We start from the raw sequence: 18,437 nt of genomic DNA on the forward strand, positions 1-18,437 counted from the left end.
GTTCGAAAGCACTTCAAAGTGCAAGTAGATAAATAGGTACTGCTCCGGCGGGAAGGAATACGGCGTTTTCATGCGCTGCTCTGGTTCGCCAGAAGTGGCTTAGTCATGATGTCCACATGACCCGGAAGCTGTACACCAGCTCCCTCGGCCAATAAAGCGAGATGGGCACTGCAACTCCAGAGTCGGCCACGACTGGACCTAATGGTCAGGGGCCCCTTTACCTTTACCTTTTTATTCTGCCTTGGTCAGACTATACCTGGAATACTGTGTCCAGTTATGGGCAACACAGTTTAAGAAGGATATTGACAAGCTGGAATGTGTGCAGAGAAGGGCAACCAAGATTATCAAGGGCCTGGAAACCAAGCCTTATGAGGAACAGTTGAAGGAGCTGGGTATGTTTAGCCTGGAAAAGATGAAACTGAGAGGAGCTAGGAATAGTCATTTTCAAATATCCGAAGGGCTGTCATATGAAAGATGGAGCAAGCTTGTTTTCTCCTACTCTGGAGTGTAGTGCTGGAACTAATGGCTTCAAGTTACAAGAAGGAGATTCCGACTAAACATCAGGAAAACCTTTCTGACAGACAGAGCAGTTCAACAGTAGAACAGACTGTCAGGAGGTTGTGGACTCTCATTCACTTGAGGTTTTTAAGCCGAGATTGCATGGCTATCTACCATGGATGCTTTAGTTGAGATTCTTGCAAAGCAGGGGATTGGGTTAGATGGCCCTTGAGTTTCCTTCCAGCTCTAGAATTCTATGGTACAGCAAATGGCTTTCTTATTTATTTATTTAATAATAGTTTTTATTAATTTTCCATTTTTAACAATATTGTAACACCATATCACCTTTTACAAAATTTTAGCTCTACCAAGCTTTTGACTTCCCTCCGTTCCGTCACCTGGTTTTTATAAAACACATCTTAAAATCACACATTTATACCGCCTAACTTCTACATTTAAGTTATTTAAAACTTAAAGCACAAGTAGAAAGTTTATTCTTTTAAACGTTGCGAACTTTACCACAGTCCAGCTAGTGTCTTTATATGTCTGTAATTGTCTGTACATTCAGTAAACTTACTCCATTCTCCCTGGAACGCTTGGTCACTCTGGTTTTGGATTTTCCCCATCAGCTTTGTCAATTCCGCGTAGTCCCAACATCTTTGTCTGCCATTTCTCTACTGTCGGTAGGCTCTGGCTGCCATAGTTGGTATACATAAACAGTTTCTGGTCAGCTTTTAATATTTCCACTCATCTCCAACAGGAATGTCTCTGTTTTTTTAGGGAAAGTATATCTGAATATTTTTAAAAACTCATTATACAGTGGCACCTTGGGTTGAGTACTTAATTTGTTCTGGAGGTCTGTTCTTAACCTGAAACTGTTCTTAACCTGAAGCACCACTTTAGCTAATGGGGCCTCCTGCTGCTGCTGCACCGCCGCAGCACGATTTCTGCTCTCATCCTGAAGCAAAGTTCTTAACCCGAGGTAATATTTCTGGGTTAGCAGACTCTGTAACTTGAAGCATATGTAACCTGAAGCGTATCCAACCCGAGGTACCACTGTATATATTTCCCCAGAATATTTTGACTTTATCGCAAGTCCACCACATATGATAAAAATCTCCTTCTTTAACATATTTCCAACAATTCTTATTTCTCATATTATACATTTTGGCTAATTAATCTGTACATCGCAAATGGCTTTGTTATATAAACATTCAAATTCTTCCTTAGTTTCATATTGTTGCAATGCAGGAAAGTTAGAACAATTTGAAAATTTGTTGCCAGCCGCTTCTGTTTTAATATGCACTCAACACTTGCATCCCCTCCATAATTGGGGTGGTGGTGTGGATATCTGGGCTTCTAATTGTGAAAAATATATTGGAACATTGCAATTTTGACCTGAAAGTACTTTTCATAGTAAAGGCTGCCTATTGCTTTAACTATCCCAACATAAAATTGTGGACTGTCTTTCACATCCTGTGTACCCAAAATGAACTTGTAATTAGAGTAATTAATTTACTAGAGGTAGAGCCATTGGAAGCTTAAACTAGAGTGGCAGACTTTGCCAGCATGTAATTGATTTCTTCTGGGAGGAAAGAAGGGTCAGGATTGATTTCAGTCCATTACATCAATGTTCTGCACACATTGTGAGAGTCACCTGCTTAATTAACTTTTTTAAAAAAGAAGCTACATCATCTAAAGTAATGAATGTTGCTAGCAATATTACAATAATATTGCTCTTTGAAGCTGAGATTCTCCCCAAATCTTCCAGATATAATCCAGTTACTCTTAAACCACTTCTGTATATAGCTTGGATGATCCCACATTCTAGGATAGATTTTTTTAAAATGCAATTTCCTAGTTCATTTTTTGAATTCAAAATGCCGGGTTTCAAGTACAGTGGTACCTTGGGTTAAGTACTTAATTCGTTCCGGAGGTCCGTTCTTAACCTGAAACTGTTCTTAACCTGAAGCACCACTTTAGCTAATGAGGCCCCCCGCTGTTGCTGCGCCGCCAGAGCATGATTTCTGTTCTCATCCTGAAGCAAAGTTCTTAATCTGAGGTACTATTTCTGGGTTAGTGGAGTCTGTAACCTGAAGCGTATGTAACCTGAAGCATATGTAACCCGAGGTACCACTGTAAAGGAAATCCATTCTCTATCCTTGCACCCATATCCGTATCGACCAATATGGATAAGTCACAAAGACAAAATGTTACCAAAGACGGCAGACTACCAAAGACCTTTTTTGAAATGACAGATAATATGGACTGGATTGATATATGGAGAACAAAGAACCCCTTGGGAAAAGAAGGAACATTCTTTTCTGAAGCCCAGCTGACATGGACAAGAATCGACCAAATATGGATTTCTAGAGGTCTGGCACCTAAGGTGAGAAAAGTGGAAATCTGCCCAAAGACCTGCTCCGACCATAATGCTTTGATAATGGACATGATACTAGTACCAACCGGTTCCTTTAGATGGAAGATGAATGACAATTTGTTCAGAGATCAAGAGATCATTAAGAAGGCCCAAAAAGTTATAAAAGACTACTTTGAAATAAATTTGAATACGACGGTGGAAAAAAGAACAATCTGGGATGCAAGTAAAGCGGTCATGAGAGGGTTCTTGATACAACAGAATTCTATAAAGAAAAGAACTCAGAATGAAAAGAAAGACAGGATTTTGGAGAAAATCAAAGAACTAGAGAAGAAGTTAAGAGCAAATCCAAAATCGCAGCCGATCTTGAGAGAAATTAAACTCCACCAGGCACAATATTCTAAATTGATAAATCAGGAAATTGAATGGAAGATTAAGTTGATGAGACAAAAAACGTTTGAATCGGCAAACAAATGTGGGAAACTGCTGGCTTGGCAGTTGAAAAAGAGGCAAAAGTTGAATACAGTAACAAATTTGGAAATTGAAGGAAGAAATATCCAGAACCCCGGGGAAATTAGAAAGTGTTTCCAGAAATATTTCAAAAAACTATACACTCAAGGGCCGCAAAATGAGATGGAAATTAAACAATTCTTGGAAAAAAATGGGCTCAAAAGACTGTCACAGGAAAATAGAACACTCTTGAATAGCAAAATAACTCGACAAGAGATCGAACTTGCCATTCAGAACATGAAACTGGGCAAATCTCCAGGGCCAGATAGTATCACCTCCAAGTATTATAAGACATTAAATGACTATCTGATACAACCACTGATGGAGGTCAGCAATGAGATTATGGAGGGGAAGAAGGCGCCGGAATCGTGGAAAGAAGCCTTTATCACATTGATACCAAAATCAGAAACTGAAAAGACACAGCTTAAGAACTACCGTCCCATCTCCCTTCTAAATGTGGATTACAAAATATTTGCTGAAGTTTTGGCAAACAGACTTAAAAGAGTTTTAAGTGAAGTAATACACAAGGACCAAGCAGGCTTTCTCCCAGGCAGACACATGTTTGCCAATACAAGGAATATTATTGACATTTTGGAGCTGTTGCAAACAGAAATTAATACCAAAGCAGTGCTAGTTTTTATAGATGCGGAGAAGGCCTTCGACAATATCTCTTGGAAGTTTATGAAGGGAAATTTAAAAGAAATGGGAGTGGGGAGGGGTTTTGAAAACGGGATTGATGCGATATACTCAGAACAAAAGGCAAAACTGATAGTCAACAATGTGGTTACGGAAGGGTTTAAAATTGAAAAAGGAACACGACAAGGCTGCCCAATTTCCCCGCTGTTGTTTATTACAGTCCTGGAGGTGCTCCTGAATCTTATCAGAGGGGACCGGTTGGTGCAAGGGATTCAGGTCGGAGCGAAACAATATAAACTTAAAGCTTTTGCAGATGACCTAGTTTTGACCCTGCAGGAGCCAGAATCTAGTACAAAAAGAGTTCTGGAATTGATTCAAGACTTTGGTCGGGTGGCGGGATTTAAATTAAATAAACAGAAAACTAAAGTATTGGGGAAAAACTTGACAGACATAGAGTCAGAACGGTTTCAGAAAGAAACAGAACTAACATTGGTGAAAAAAGTTAAGTACCTAGGGGTAAATATAACAGCAAAAAATCTGAGTCTATTTAAGGATAATTATGAAAAATGCTGGTCTGAAATTAAGAGAGACTTGGACTGTTGGACAAAATTGAAACTTTCTTTGCTAGGCCGAATTGCCGCTATTAAGATGAATGTATTGCCAAAGATGTTGTTTTTGTTTCAAACATTACAAATTGTGGATAAGACGGAGTGCTTCGGGAAGTGGCAGAGAGATATTTCTAAATTTGTCTGGCAGGGCAAAAAGCCTAGAATTAAGTTTAAGATACTAACTGATGCGAAAGAAAGAGGTGGCTTTGCCCTGCCGGACTTAAAGCTGTACTATGAAGCAGCAGCTTTCTGCTGGCTCAAGGACTGGCTACTTCTTGAAGACACGGATGTGTTGGATCTGGAAGGTTTTAACAATGCATTTGGTTGGCATGCATATCTATGGTATGATAAAGTCAAGACCAATAAGGCCTTTAAGAACCATGTTGTCAGGAAAGCTGTATTTAATGTCTGGACAAAATACAAAGACTTGTTGGAAAACAAAACCCCAAGGTGGCTTTCACCTCTGGAGGCTAAGGCCCGGAAGAGACTCAATATGGAGGCCAATTGGCCGAAGTATTGGGAAATATTAGAAAAAGATGGTGACAATTGGAAATTGCAGAGTCTGGAGAAAATGAAGGGTAAAGTGTTAGATTGGTTACATTATGCTCAGATTAAAGAAGTTTTTAAAAATGACAAAAAGTTAGGATTCCAGGTGGAAAAATCGAAGTTAGAGACAGAACTGTTAGAACCAAAGAGTAAGATATTATCAAGAATGTATAACTTGCTGTTGAAATGGAACACACAAGATGAAATGGTTAAATCTGCTATGATAAGATGGGCACAGGACATTGGGTATAATATTATGTTTGAAGACTGGGAAAGGTTGTGGACCACTGGGCTGAACTTCACTGCATGTAATGCTCTGAAGGAAAATGTAATGAAAATGATATATAGATGGTACATGACCCCTGTTAAACTTGCTAAAATATACCACTTGTCCGAAAATAAATGCTGGAAATGTAAGGAAAATGAAGGAACATTCTTTCACCTCTGGTGGACTTGCCCGAAAGTGAAGGCCTTCTGGGAAATGATATATAACGAGCTGAAAAAAGTATTTAAGTATACTTTCACTAAGAAACCAGAGGCCTTCCTCCTGGGTATAGTCGGCCAGAAGGTGTTAAAGAAGGACCGAACATTCTTTATGTATGCTACAACGGCAGCAAGGATACTTATCGCTAAGAACTGGAAAACTCAAGATTTACCCACACTGGAAGAATGGCAGATGCAGCTGATGGACTATATGCAACTGGCGGAAATGACCGGCAGAATCCGAGACTTGGGAGAAGAAAAGATTGAAGAAGACTGGAGGAAATTTAAGATTTATTTACAAAAATATTGTAATTTGGTGGAATGTTAAGAAGGGTGCTTGATTACAAAAAAAAAATTGGCCATCACTAATCTGGATTTGAACTGGAAGATAAGTGAGATTTTAGAAAACAAAAATTGCTGAAGAATTGTTATTTATCATTTAAAAGAGCGACTATAAATTACATGATAATTTGCTTGGAAAAATGTATTGACAATGTAAGTGTGAACGGGAAACGTGAGGAAGTCCAAAAAGGTTTGAAAATTTGTTAAGACAAAAGGAATGTTGTTTATTATTTTTGTATTTCTTATAAAAAACCCTAATAAATATCTTTATAAAAAAAATATATATCCTTGCACCCATATCCAGTGGGGTCAGTGAGGCCTCTCAAACACCATGCTTCATGAGTAAATATTACAGATTCTAAGATGGTCTCCACACAATAGAGCACCATATTGCCATAAACTGTATTTCTGACACTGGATTGGATCTAGTGTTGAAAAACTATATCATCATCATCATCTCTGACTGGGTTGCCCAGTCACGTTCAGATGTCTTCTAAAGGTTACATTGTTATTCATCTCATTGATATATGATGAGAGGGTGTTCCACAGAGTGGGTACCACTACTGAGAAGGCCCGCTGCCTGGTTCCCCGTAGCTTCACTTCTCACAGGGAGGGAACTGCCAGAAGGCCCTCGGCGCTGGGCCTCAGTGTCCGGGCAGAACGATGGGGGTGGAGATGCTCCATCAGGTATACAGGGCCAAGGCTGTTTAGGGCTTTAAAGGTCAGCACCAACACTTTGAGTTGTGATGTTGTTTTTAAGCACCTCAAAAGACTAAAGCTGCTTGGATTTGATTCTGCATCTGTCACGGCAGATGACTTTTATAGCTATCAAATGTATGTACCATTCAATTTCACCCCATTTTATTACTCCATGAGTCATCCTTCTTAACCACTTTCATTCTCTCCATGAGCCCTGTCGATCTGCTTACATTTGCAGATTATACCAACAATCATCGTTTCCCATGAGTCACTATGAAAATAAGAAAGAAATAATTAAACAGATTCCAAAATAGCATCTCTAGGTTTCAAGAAGGAAGGAAGCATTCTTGTAATCCCTTCAATAATTTTTTTATTAATTTTACTGTTACCTATATTTCATCACACCCAGATAATTTCACTAACCTTTGTGGTGTTATGGTCTCACTTTCACTTGTGCTATTTTTTGTGTAAAATTGTGTAACTTTACTCAGTTGCTCTGATCATATGATTACATTTCAGACAACATTTCTATGGTTAAGAAGGGTCATCAAGTTCCTCTGTAGGTGGCTAAAAAAAGAACCTCCACTGTTTCTCACACAGTGCTGTTCATTTAATTTGTTTTTAAGTCAGCTTGTTTTTGTGCACTTGTGTATGCACATCCATTAGGCACACAACTTGCTCCGTACTCTCAGTGGTACAGCTGTTTCCAGATTTTGTTAATCATTTGTTTTCCTTGTCCCTCTTTGTGTCCTAAACTGAACTTCCTTGACAGAGGCATCACCAATCAGAAAACTGAGCTTGTTTTATTTGCAAAGGAAACTCTTGAGTCCAATTTCATATCCAGAGGTGGTCTGAATATAATTCTAGTCGCTCTTCCTGGACTTTGATCTTTCAGCTGGATGTGAACATGCTGCCTCTTATGGCATTTTTTAGAATTTAGGAACATGATGTGTTATCACACTCTGCCTTCCTACCTAAGCATGAATTCTTCCAACTTTGAAATATGGTTCATGGTTCTGTACACTGTTCACCATGGTTAATGCATAATCAGGAATTGTAAATAGCTTCAAAACAAGTTGGTGTAACAATAGCACCAAACCATAGTTAAGTTCAAGGAGAACTTGAAAAACAAGAGGATGGATTGGGAGCATGCAATCTGTAACCGTAGAGACCTAGGTTCAAATCCCGGATGGATGTGCAACTTGCTGTGAGGTCTTGAGCCAGTCATGATCTCTCAACCTAATAAAAATTGGAAGGGTTGCTCTGAGACTAAAGTAGGCAGAAGAGACCATGTATGCATCTCTGACCTCCTTGAGGAAAGAAATTTGCTATGGTTAAGGAATGGTCTATGCTACATTTGTATTTGCACTTAAACTTTAATTGTTGCTCCATGCAAGGATTAATCAAACACTTCCTTTTTAGCTCAGCCCTACAATTTATCTTGTAGGGTCTCTGTGCCTGCACACACACACTCTTAAATATAATCACAGTTGTTACTGAAAGACTATATCCATGACCAGGCAGCTAGTGGTCAGGGAATAATCTAGGTAACAATTTTGGTTAGCAAGACTAGTTGCCTAAACCTTCCTAAGCAGCCTTTTAGTGCTTCTATGCACGGTAACAGCTTGGAGTTACAGGAGTGAATATCACAGACCTTTCTAATATATGCAAACTGTTCTGGTGATGGTTCTTTTTCCATCTGAGCATGTCATGGAAATGCTGCTGAGCACTTTGGTGGAGTGATATCAAACCGCCCCCAGAGACTTAGCTTGCAGCTGTGGTTTGTAAGCAATATTAGAACGGCTGTTAAATAGTCATCTATACGAATCCTACGAACATCTTTCTTTGATGGTTCTTTTTGTAAAAAAGGTTTGCATTTGCAACATGGTTGTATATGAGAGATAGAGGCCCAGTTCACGTACAATGCTAAGCCCAACCATGGCTAATGGAACAAACGCGTACTTGGAACAAAAATTGTGGCTGCATCACTTCCTGCTGTTATGCTATCCAGAGCTAAGCCTTTCATCCAAACCTGAGCTCTGCTTTGTCTCGCTGCAGGAAAATGACTGGTGGTAAGCTAAGAACAAACTTTGGCTAAAACTCATGGTTTCTCGGAGCAAGACAAACACTAAGATGTAACACTAAGTTAAACCATAGTTTAACTCCAAATAGCACAGCAACAGCAAGACAGGGGGAGGAATGAAGCTGTTATGATTTGTTGTTGTTGTATCTGCATGCCTGCATGTTCACACCTAAGCAGACATTATTTGTCTTAGTATTACATGTGAACCCAGGTCATAGAAAAAAGGTGATGTTAAGAGGTAACAACAACAACTGGCTGGGTTTCCCCAGCCACTCTGGGTGTCTTACGGCACATAAACATTAGACATTAAAAACAAGTAATCAGTAAGCTTATGGTTGTTAATTGTATTTCTCAAGACTATTTTATAGATAGATATGGCTAGGTAATGAGATAAAATATGTGGAAATAGAGAGAAGGAGGTGTAGGGATGTTTAAGGCTGAATAATACCAAAGATTACAGGGCAGAGCTCAAAAGAGTAAAAGATTCATTCAAGACTGTGTGTGACCCACTCCCAACTGGTGGTAAAATAGTAAGCAGGCACGGATATGGGGAACATAAACATCTAAAGAGGGTTTGTCTGATTTGGACTATATACATATATGGCAGAAGGGCACTGCTGGCATATGGCAGCATATGCTGTTTTGAAAGATGTACAAATTAATGAGCTCCTGATAGCATGGCAAACGTTGTTAATGATAGTTTCCCTTGATTAGAGATGAGGACAAAGTTGACACCAGGATTTGTGGCAGAAGCAAAGTCCTGGGTTGTTGCTGGTGAATAAGAGCCAGAGGATAAGATAATTGTCCTCCCACAGATGTTTACGTACAGAATTCCTCTTAGCTTGCCAACTCATAACTAGTTAGAAATGGGTAGCACTATATCCCTTTAAATCCAATTAAAAAAATTATTTTCTTAATCAAATGACAATAAAATATTGAGCCATATGTAACAGTATAATGGGACGCGGGTGGCGCTGTGGGTAAAACCTCAGAGCCTAGGGCTTGCCGATCGCATGGTCGGCGGTTCGAATCCCCGCGGCGGGGTGAGCTCCCGTCTTTCGGTCCCAGCTCCTGCCCACCTAGCAGTTTGAAAGCTCCCCTAAGTGCAAGTAGATAAATAGGTACCACTTTATAGCGGGAAGGTAAATGGCGTTTCCGTGTGCTGCGCTGGTGCTGGCTCGCCAGAGCAGCTTCATCACACTGGCCACGTGACCCGGAAGTGTCTCCGGACAGCGCTGGCCCCCGGCCTCTTAAGTGAGATGGGCGCACAACCCTAGAGTCGGACACGACTGGCCCGTACGGGCAGGGGTACCTTTACCTTTACCTTTAACAGTATAATATGTTGTCTTGGTCATTAGATGTATATACACTCTTGACTGAATCTCATTTTTGTTTTTGCTATACATAGTAATGTGGCACACCTCTCTGTCTTGCGTTGCTGGGCCTCTTGTAAAAATGTTCTCTCTTGCTTTGTGTGTGTGTGTACACCTACTTTGTGTGCCACAATATATCTGACAGCCACAAGGCCCTCTATTGTTCATGTATGTATTTTGAGTTGAAGGACTGGCTGAGTTACTATAGTAATTGAGCAAATAAAAGATATACCCCTGCCTATGGGTGGGACAGGAAAGAAATTTAAACAAAGATATGGAATCTAAGAACATGAGAATTTCAAACAGTGGCTTCCTACCATTCAAGAAAGATAACCTTAAAAATGAGGGTTCAGAAGGGATGCAGTAAGATATTATTGTCTAGAACGTTGACATTTTAAATATGCGATTTGTTCTTTAGACCACAATTGTCTTGTTGCATGGCAGGGATTGTGACTAAAGAGAGAAAAAGTATGAGCAGAACTATGTTTTAAATGTATGGTTTTGTCAGGCAAATTTGTACATAAATGATTCAACTGAGATTTAGTAAGTTATTATATACTTCCAGGGTTTATTTTATAACGGATTTCATTTTATAATGGATCTCACCTCTTTTTCTTTTGCTGCAGTCATGGCACCCATGGCACTTCTATCAAGTTATGAGTACCAGCACCCAGTGGCAGATGTACAAATTATTCTGTATAGGGCAAAAGTCTGCACTGCTGCCCTCCTCTCCCTGAACTCACAAGTGATGAGTTTTATGCAGTAATTAAAACAAAACAAAACACCTATGTAAGTTCTCTAGTGCCACATCTGGTTTCTCTCTAGCTTTAGAGGTGAAACTTTTTCCTAAAAAAATCTGATCTCTTTACTTTTGAAGTTCAACTATGAGGGATACTTATGAAAGAAAACATACACAATAAAAAGAAATGTTTAAGATAATCATGTTAAGCATCAAGTCCCTAAAGCCAATACTTTCACAACTAGCTTTTCTCTCAGTAGTGTCTGTGGGAGGAATGAAGGAGAGAACAACTTTCTAGTTCAGCGAATGAGTCTTTGTAAGCAAATTGTTTGAGGTTCTTTGACTCCAGATTCCCATTTGGATAAACTCCAGATGGAGTGAGCACCAGCACCGGAATATACCTGGAAAGCTCACTGGGCAGGCAGCAAAAAATTTCACCTAGGGGCACATGCCTTGTTGAACGTTGCATTCAATCAGTTACGCACATGTGCACACATACAGACCTGCTCAGGCAGCAAATGTCAATGGATCATAATACCTCACGCTCAGATTATACATGCTGCACCTGTGCAAGACAATACACCGTGTTGCAGCCCATTTCCAAAGCACAAAAAGAGGAGGCGGAATGCCTCTCATTGCTTACGCCATTCACCTTGGGGTGAATGCAGTAAGACTTATTTCTGAATAGACATGAAGAAATGAGAAGCCGCTTGCTCATTGCACCAGGAGTGGCTGTGATACAGGCCTTCAAAATTGCCTCTGGCTGTGCAGATATTATGTCCTTGCTTGTGCAGTGGTTGCCAAAGTTGTGGCAAAGGAAGGGGAACAACAGTTTACAGTGGATAAGGTAAAGGTAAAGGTATGGGCCAGTCGTGTCTGACTCTAGGGTTGCGTACTCATCTCGCTCAAGAGGCTGTGAGCCGGCGCCGTCCGAAGACACTTCCGGGTCACGTGGCTAGCGTGACGAAGCTGCAGCTGGCGAGCCAGCACCAGCGCAGCACATGGAAACGCCATTTACCTTCTCGCTATAAAGCGGTACCTATTTATCTACTTGCACTTAAGGGTGCTTTCGAACTGCTAGGTGGGCAGGAGCTGGGACTGAACGACAGGAGCTCACCCCACCGCGGGGATTCGAACCGCCGACCATGCGATCTGCAAGTCCTAGGCAATTAGGTTTTACCCACAGCGCCACCCGCGTCCCACTTACAGTGGATAAATATTAGCAAAACCAGCTGTATTTGCTTAGGCTTGGTTTCACTTGGGGCAGAAGATTAAGGCTAGGTAACAAATAATGGGAGAGCAACAGTTGTACCACTGTTTCCCATTCTACTGGCTTAACATGAAGAGTCAATGCTGCTGTTGAGTCAGTGATGGCACTTTAAAAACTGTATTGGCATGGGGAAGATTCAAAGCATGGGCTCCTCCCAATGCTTTAGGCTTAGGGATTTTTGCTTTGCCCTCCCAAGGCAGAAAGGAATGTGACCACTGCAGTACCCATGTTGCTTGGCTGACTCATGTCCCCAGCTTAAAGAAGCCAAGTCACAGGCTTCATCAAAGTGTGCCCTACACAAGGGCTAACCTTACACTTCAGAACAGGAGTGGCCAGAAGGTAGGTTTGAAATCTAGTAGATTTCTGGATGATTTGCAGTAGATCATCAAAGGTTTCTAACTCCTAAATAGTTTTAACAAGAAAGCAAGTTTTCGCAGCTAAATGAAGCTGTTAAAATGAAGAAAGCTAACTAGTTGTGGACTTTTGGTGTGAAAGGGCTGTGTGTTTGTGAAGAGAAAACAAGTTATTAGGCTCAGAATATGCTCAGAGGTACCATGCCCTTTCATTCTTTCTACATGTTTCAAAAAAAACCCTTCCTACATGTTTTCTGCACCTGACTCTTTTTGGTAGGTTTGGGGTTCTGGTAAAAAAACAAAACAAAACAAAACATGGGAGACCCAACAGGCCTAAAGTGTGCCCATTCCTCACGTAGAAGGACTAAATGTCCCTTCTTTTGTGTTGGCTACTTATAGAAGCTGTGTTTCGAAGTGGTGGATCAGGACCAATCAGGAAGTCAAATTAATCTGGTCAAAGGATTTCTGGCATGTGTTTGGTGAGGACTAGACTCATTTTCCAATGACTTTGTATAATGGAGTAAAGCTGGAACTCCACAGCACTAAAGATCCATACAACATTTGCTTCCGATTCCATACAGAAAAAATACATGGGAGTTAATAAAGTATTCCACGCTGAGGATGAGGGTGCTTTATCACTAAAACATTTTCTCACAATGAGAACTTGGTATACCGCAGAGGTACGGACTATTGGGAGCCACTGTGGGCTGAAGAATGTCTGGACTGTGGTTATTGAAAGACTGATATGAGTTGGAGTCATTTAGACATGCCCTTTGATGCATTCAGTGTATTTAAGGATATGACCTGACAGAGAGATATTTTTGAGCATGTGGGTTGTTGCTCACAATAAAAGTCAGCCTGCTTTAAGGGACATCAGTGTATGCTGCAGGTCTTTGGCTTCTTCTTGCCATGCAAGAAGTAAGTAAAGGTAAAGGGACCCCTGACCATTAGGTCCAGTGGTGACCGACTCTGGGGTTGTGGTGCTCATCTCGCTTTATTGGCCGAGGGAGCCGGCGTACAGCTTCCAGGTCATGTGGCCAGCATGACTAAGCCGCTTCTGGCGAACCAGAGCAGCGCACAGAAATGCCGTTTACCTTCCCACCGGAGCGGTACCTATTTATCTACTTGCACTTTGACACGCTTTCAAACTGCTAGGTTGGCAGGAGCAGGGACCGAGCAACGGGAGCTCACCCTGTCATGGGGATTCGAACCACCAACCTTCTGATCGGCAAGTCCTAGGCTCTGTGGTTTGACCCACAGCGCCACCCGTGTCCCTATACAAGGAGCACCCAGCAGTAAATGGAGTGCCTGAAATATAGCTGAACTGGGGGAGAAAATGTGACTTTTGACTGACTGCCATAGTCACTTTTGAAAATGGGTATGTCTCTAGGGCGGGAATTGATGTAGTGATGTTGCTTTAATCTTTATTTTCATTGGTGGCAGTTCCGGCCTTTTTCATGTGTGAATAAATAAAATCTTAGATAACAGGTGGTACTAGTTATGGCAGCTGAGCCTGGGCTCCCATTGATGTGGCAAATGATAAGATGCTATTGCATCGTATTCATCGATCTTAGGCACCCTTATGGGTTCTTCTGTTTGTTTATATTTGAAACTGGAAATTGGGGACTTCCTCAACCTCTGACTTTATCCCCAGGCTCTAACCTTCAAATGCATCTATTTAAGAATAAAATAGAGACTGTTTGTACGCTGACAGCTGCCATGTACTTTAGAATTGCTGAAAAAGAGTAAACAGCTTAAGAGTTCTGTTTTGATTAACTCTATTGTGATTGCCTGAATTAAACCTTGCTCATATTCTCTCTCTATCCGGTGTATGTTTTACAGACCTCCCAAGGAAGCCAACTACTGCAAAGAAGGAAGGTTGCATTTTCTACCTCTGCCAGACCCAGTCTCCAGCGCTGGCCCCCCTGATGGCAGTTGGCACTTCCCTGTAAAACCTGCCAAGCTGGACGCCACAGCTTTGAACGACTGCACTTTGGCTGCCACTGTGCCCTTTCCTGAGACAACCGACCATGCAGTCCTAGCCTGTCATGAAGAGCACTATGTAAGCGAAGCCGTGGAAAATGACCCATCAGACTACAGGGAGTACAGAGATGCTGGCACCATTACTGGTAGGTTGTTGACCAGTTGGCTGTTGACTTGGCTATTCTCTCCATCTCCTTGGAGGTAATAGCCTGCCTCTTCTGCAGAAGCCAACAACATTGCTTCTTGCAGAGCTAAAATTAGGCATACTTGACTAGATTCCAGAAAAGATTCATCTTCTTGCAGGGCTACTGACACAGCTTTAGATTCTCTTATGGGAGATGCCTTATGCAGACAAGCACAGGAACTCTAGTATTCTCAGTGAAACCTTATTCAGATTTAATCCAGAGAACAGGAAGCAAAAATCTGCCCTTGTCTGAGGAGCAGATTCTACAACAAATCATACATGTTAGCTTTTGCGTTACATATTGCATACTGCATCACGGTGGTTTGACATCAACTGATAGGAAGTGCCTACAGAGGGTGGTGATTACAGCACAAGATATTATGGGCTCTCCCATGAATCTGCCGAATGAAATAGCGGAAGAACGTTGCCTCAGGAGAGTGAGGAAAATTCTCAGGGATGATTCATACCCTAGCCAGCACTTTCTTGATCTCCTGCCCTCAGGCAGAAGATATAGAATCATGATTAGTCGCACCAACAGGGTAAAGAACAGCTTCTATCCGTGGGCTGTTAGACTGCTGAATGAAAAGATAACAACAGGGCAACTGACTTTCGGGTTTGGTGGGTGTGCGTCAGTAAATGAGGGGAATTAAGACTAAGAGAGCTGAGTGGGGGGTGCTTGTGTAATCTCACTGTATACAAGTTGTACAAGATGGTGGAGGCTGCTCCATTAGGGCTATTGGTGCACAGCCCTCCCAAGGTTGTTGTTGTTGTTGTTGTTGTTATATTTCATTTCATTCATTTATTCATTCCCTACCCTCATAAATAAATAAATAATCCCCCAAGATCTCAAAGCCACAAATTCTTTCCTGTCCAATATATGTTACTGTCACATCTGTTGTTCTCTGGCCAGGAAGGTCTCTCCATCGCTCAGCCAGTCCTAATCAAAAGTATAGTTAGGGCAAAGAGGGCCCTCTCATATGTCTCTTAAGTAGAAGAAACAAGTGACTGATCAGGCTGCCTAGAAGTCAGCTCCAGTATGAAGGCTTATGCTCCATCTGTTGTCATGAGGCGAACCAGCAGCTTCAGTGTGGACCTCGTAGGGGTTGTGAGAGGGGCAGTCTGAGCATACACAGAACTGTTTCCTGAGGCCACACCTTCACCACGCCATGTACACCCCTATCTAACACACACACACAGAGAGAGAGAGAGAGAGAGAGAGAGAGAGAGAGAGAGAGTTCACTTTTGTGATTGGGTGGGATGAAATACCGGTAATTGTTTTTGACTTCACAAGGTAAGTTCTTCCTGGGTTGGAAGACACATGGATGCTTGAGAGTGATGGGGAAAATGTTTCTCTGCAAGTGTGATGCAGCCTCCATTAACTGTAAAAGTCTGGAATTTTAATAGGTGCCTGTGGTTACTGTTTTTGGCTGCAATTGCTTTCTTTTCATTCTTAAAGGTTGTTCAGGCCGTTGAAAAGTAGCGGGAATATTCCCATAAAAATTATTGAATTCAGTATTTTTTGCAGGTCCTGACTGGATCTCATCGGGATTCAGTTCAAGCATAGGGATTTAGGGTTATGTGCACCCCAAACAGCCCTGTGATGATTCAGGCATTTCTGTTTTGCTTTAAAAAGATTGCAGGTAAACAGCATCAAGAAACTGAATTTCTTACAGGAAACATGTGCTCTGGGCATGTTGCAACAAAATTGTGCTTATGACTCCTTTTTCTAAGTATTCCAAGATCAGGAAGAATTTAACTTAATATCTTCCTTCTGTTTGCGTGTCAGAGCAGCTCATCTGATCACAGATTATCTCTTGATAAGGTGCCATATAACAGAAATGCAGGTTTCTTGATTCTCTCATTAGCTAAAAACAGTGTTATTTTATACACTTCCTTCTTTCATAACGCCCTGCAGGGAATCCTTGAATGGAGGTTCATTCAGGGACTGATACAGATTGTACAAAATGGGGGAGACACAGTAAGCCTACATTGGGCTATCTTTTGGGATGGTCTTCAGCACAAGGTTTTCATGAGACTTTTTAGCCAAATTATAAATGTGCTGTTAAATAACTGAAATCTGACCTCCTTAGGACTAACATTTATATCGGTTTGATAAATAATCTCCTGAGTGTTCTGTCCAACACCACCATTGTTTAAGCAATTTCTTTGTTTCTCAGTTTGCAGTTCTCTTGGGATTTTCATTCTTTCCCCACATCCAGGTGACTGTCATATCTATATTGCTTCTTCCTTCTGCAAAATCTGCAAGAACCAACTTCTTTTACTTAAGCAGTGTTATACACAATGATTTTTGCGCTATTGAATTTGCACTGCCTCTTACTGAAGTTCCCGCTTTTTACTTACCGTATTTTTCGCCCCATAGGACGCACCGGCCCATAGGACGCACCTAGTTTTTTTTGGGGAGGGGGGAATAAAGGGGAAAAAAATTCCCTCCCCAGGTGCGGGGCTGGGGCGGGGGAAGCCCGAGGTTCCCCCAACCCCAGCCCCCAAAACAGGCTGCTATCCGCTAGCCGTGGGAGAGCTGCGTGACTTCGCGCAGCTCTCCCACGGCTAGCGGAGGGCTGTGCGAAGCCCGAAGCCTGGGGCGTGCTGAGCTCAGCACGCCCCAAGCTTCTGGGTGCAGGCAGCTCTCCGCAAGCCATGGGAGAGCTGTGCAAAGTCGCACAGCTCTCCCACGGCTTGCGGATAGCTTCCTGAAGCCTGAAGAGTGAGGGGGGTCGGTGCGCACCGACCCCCCTCGCTCTCCAGGATTCAGCGAAAGCCTGCATTTGCCCCATAGGACGCATATACATTTCCCCTTCATTTTTGGAGAGGAAAAAGTGTGTCCTATAGGGCGAAAAATACGGAATTTCCCAGTGTTTCTACTAAAAGTTCTCTCTCTCTGGTTTTTGGACTGGCTTCCTGGAACTCTTCTCATTCTAACACTATCAGTCTTTCCCACAACCCCCCCCCCCCAAAAAAAATGGTGGCTGCTGTGTCTGGTGCTGGATTGTACCACTTCAGACTGTGGCAGGGGTAGCAATCTACCTCTGTGACTATTACCACCATCCTCTTCAGTGTGTTTAGATCAAATTCCTCATTTGTTGCATGTCACTTGCTTCTTCTGCAGGTATCTCCCCAAGTCCCATTCCTTTAGGGAAAGCTTATTTGAACCATCACTTTCTCTAAGCTCCAATTGCAACTTGACTCTCTGTCTCGTTGGTGATGGGAACAGTCTGTCATGTAATTAGTAGCCGGAAGACCCTAAAAGCTCTCTTTTCCCAGCAACTTGGAATGAGCCAGGTATATGGAACGCACTTAGCTCGTGAGATGCTGCGTTAGAAGTGCATCACAATTTCCAAATGTAGATCTATCTCTCTATAAAAATAGCACGCATAAATAATTATCGTTGTGGTTAATTTCATTTATTTATTCCCGGGATGTGTATCTATGCGATTTACAATGCAGTAAAAACCATGCATAGAAGAATTTCATATGTGAAAACATCTAAGACATTTGCATGTATGAAGGCAATGTTGAACAACATTTCACATATGAAATAAATGTAGATCCAGTATAGATACTGTCAGGGAACTGCCATCAGGGCCGGAGGGAGAGAGCGGGCTCCAGAGGGACTCCAGAGAGCACCCCGCGAGGGGGAGAGGCAGCCCATCTTCTGGGGAAGAGAATCAGCGTAGCACCAGTGGAGAAGGGGGGCAGATGGGGGAAGCGGCGAGGCGGTTCCATGACTCCTTG

The 18,437-nt window shown here is 41.9% G+C and overlaps 1 protein-coding gene across 17 annotated transcripts in view; it reads left to right on the top strand.

Moving 5' to 3' along the window:
- The window catches only part of TRAK1 (trafficking kinesin protein 1), a 149,937-nt gene that overhangs the window by 43,320 nt on the left and 88,180 nt on the right, over nucleotides 1-18,437 (top strand). For 11 of the 17 annotated variants that reach the window (XM_083705618.1, XM_083705619.1, XM_083705608.1 and 8 more), the window contains one exon: nucleotides 14,360-14,646. The gene's annotated coding sequence lies outside the window, so the exon portion shown is untranslated. Of the gene's footprint in view, nucleotides 1-10,781; nucleotides 10,945-13,392; nucleotides 13,436-13,800; nucleotides 13,896-14,359; nucleotides 14,647-18,437 lie in introns of those variants that run through there. The other 6 variants (XM_083705610.1, XM_083705605.1, XM_083705609.1 and 3 more) reach the window with 4 other exon arrangements.

The sequence above is a fragment of the Podarcis gaigeae genome, assembly GCF_964106915.1.
Source record: "Podarcis gaigeae genome assembly, chromosome: 12".
Classification (NCBI taxonomy): Eukaryota; Metazoa; Chordata; class Lepidosauria; order Squamata; family Lacertidae; genus Podarcis; species Podarcis gaigeae.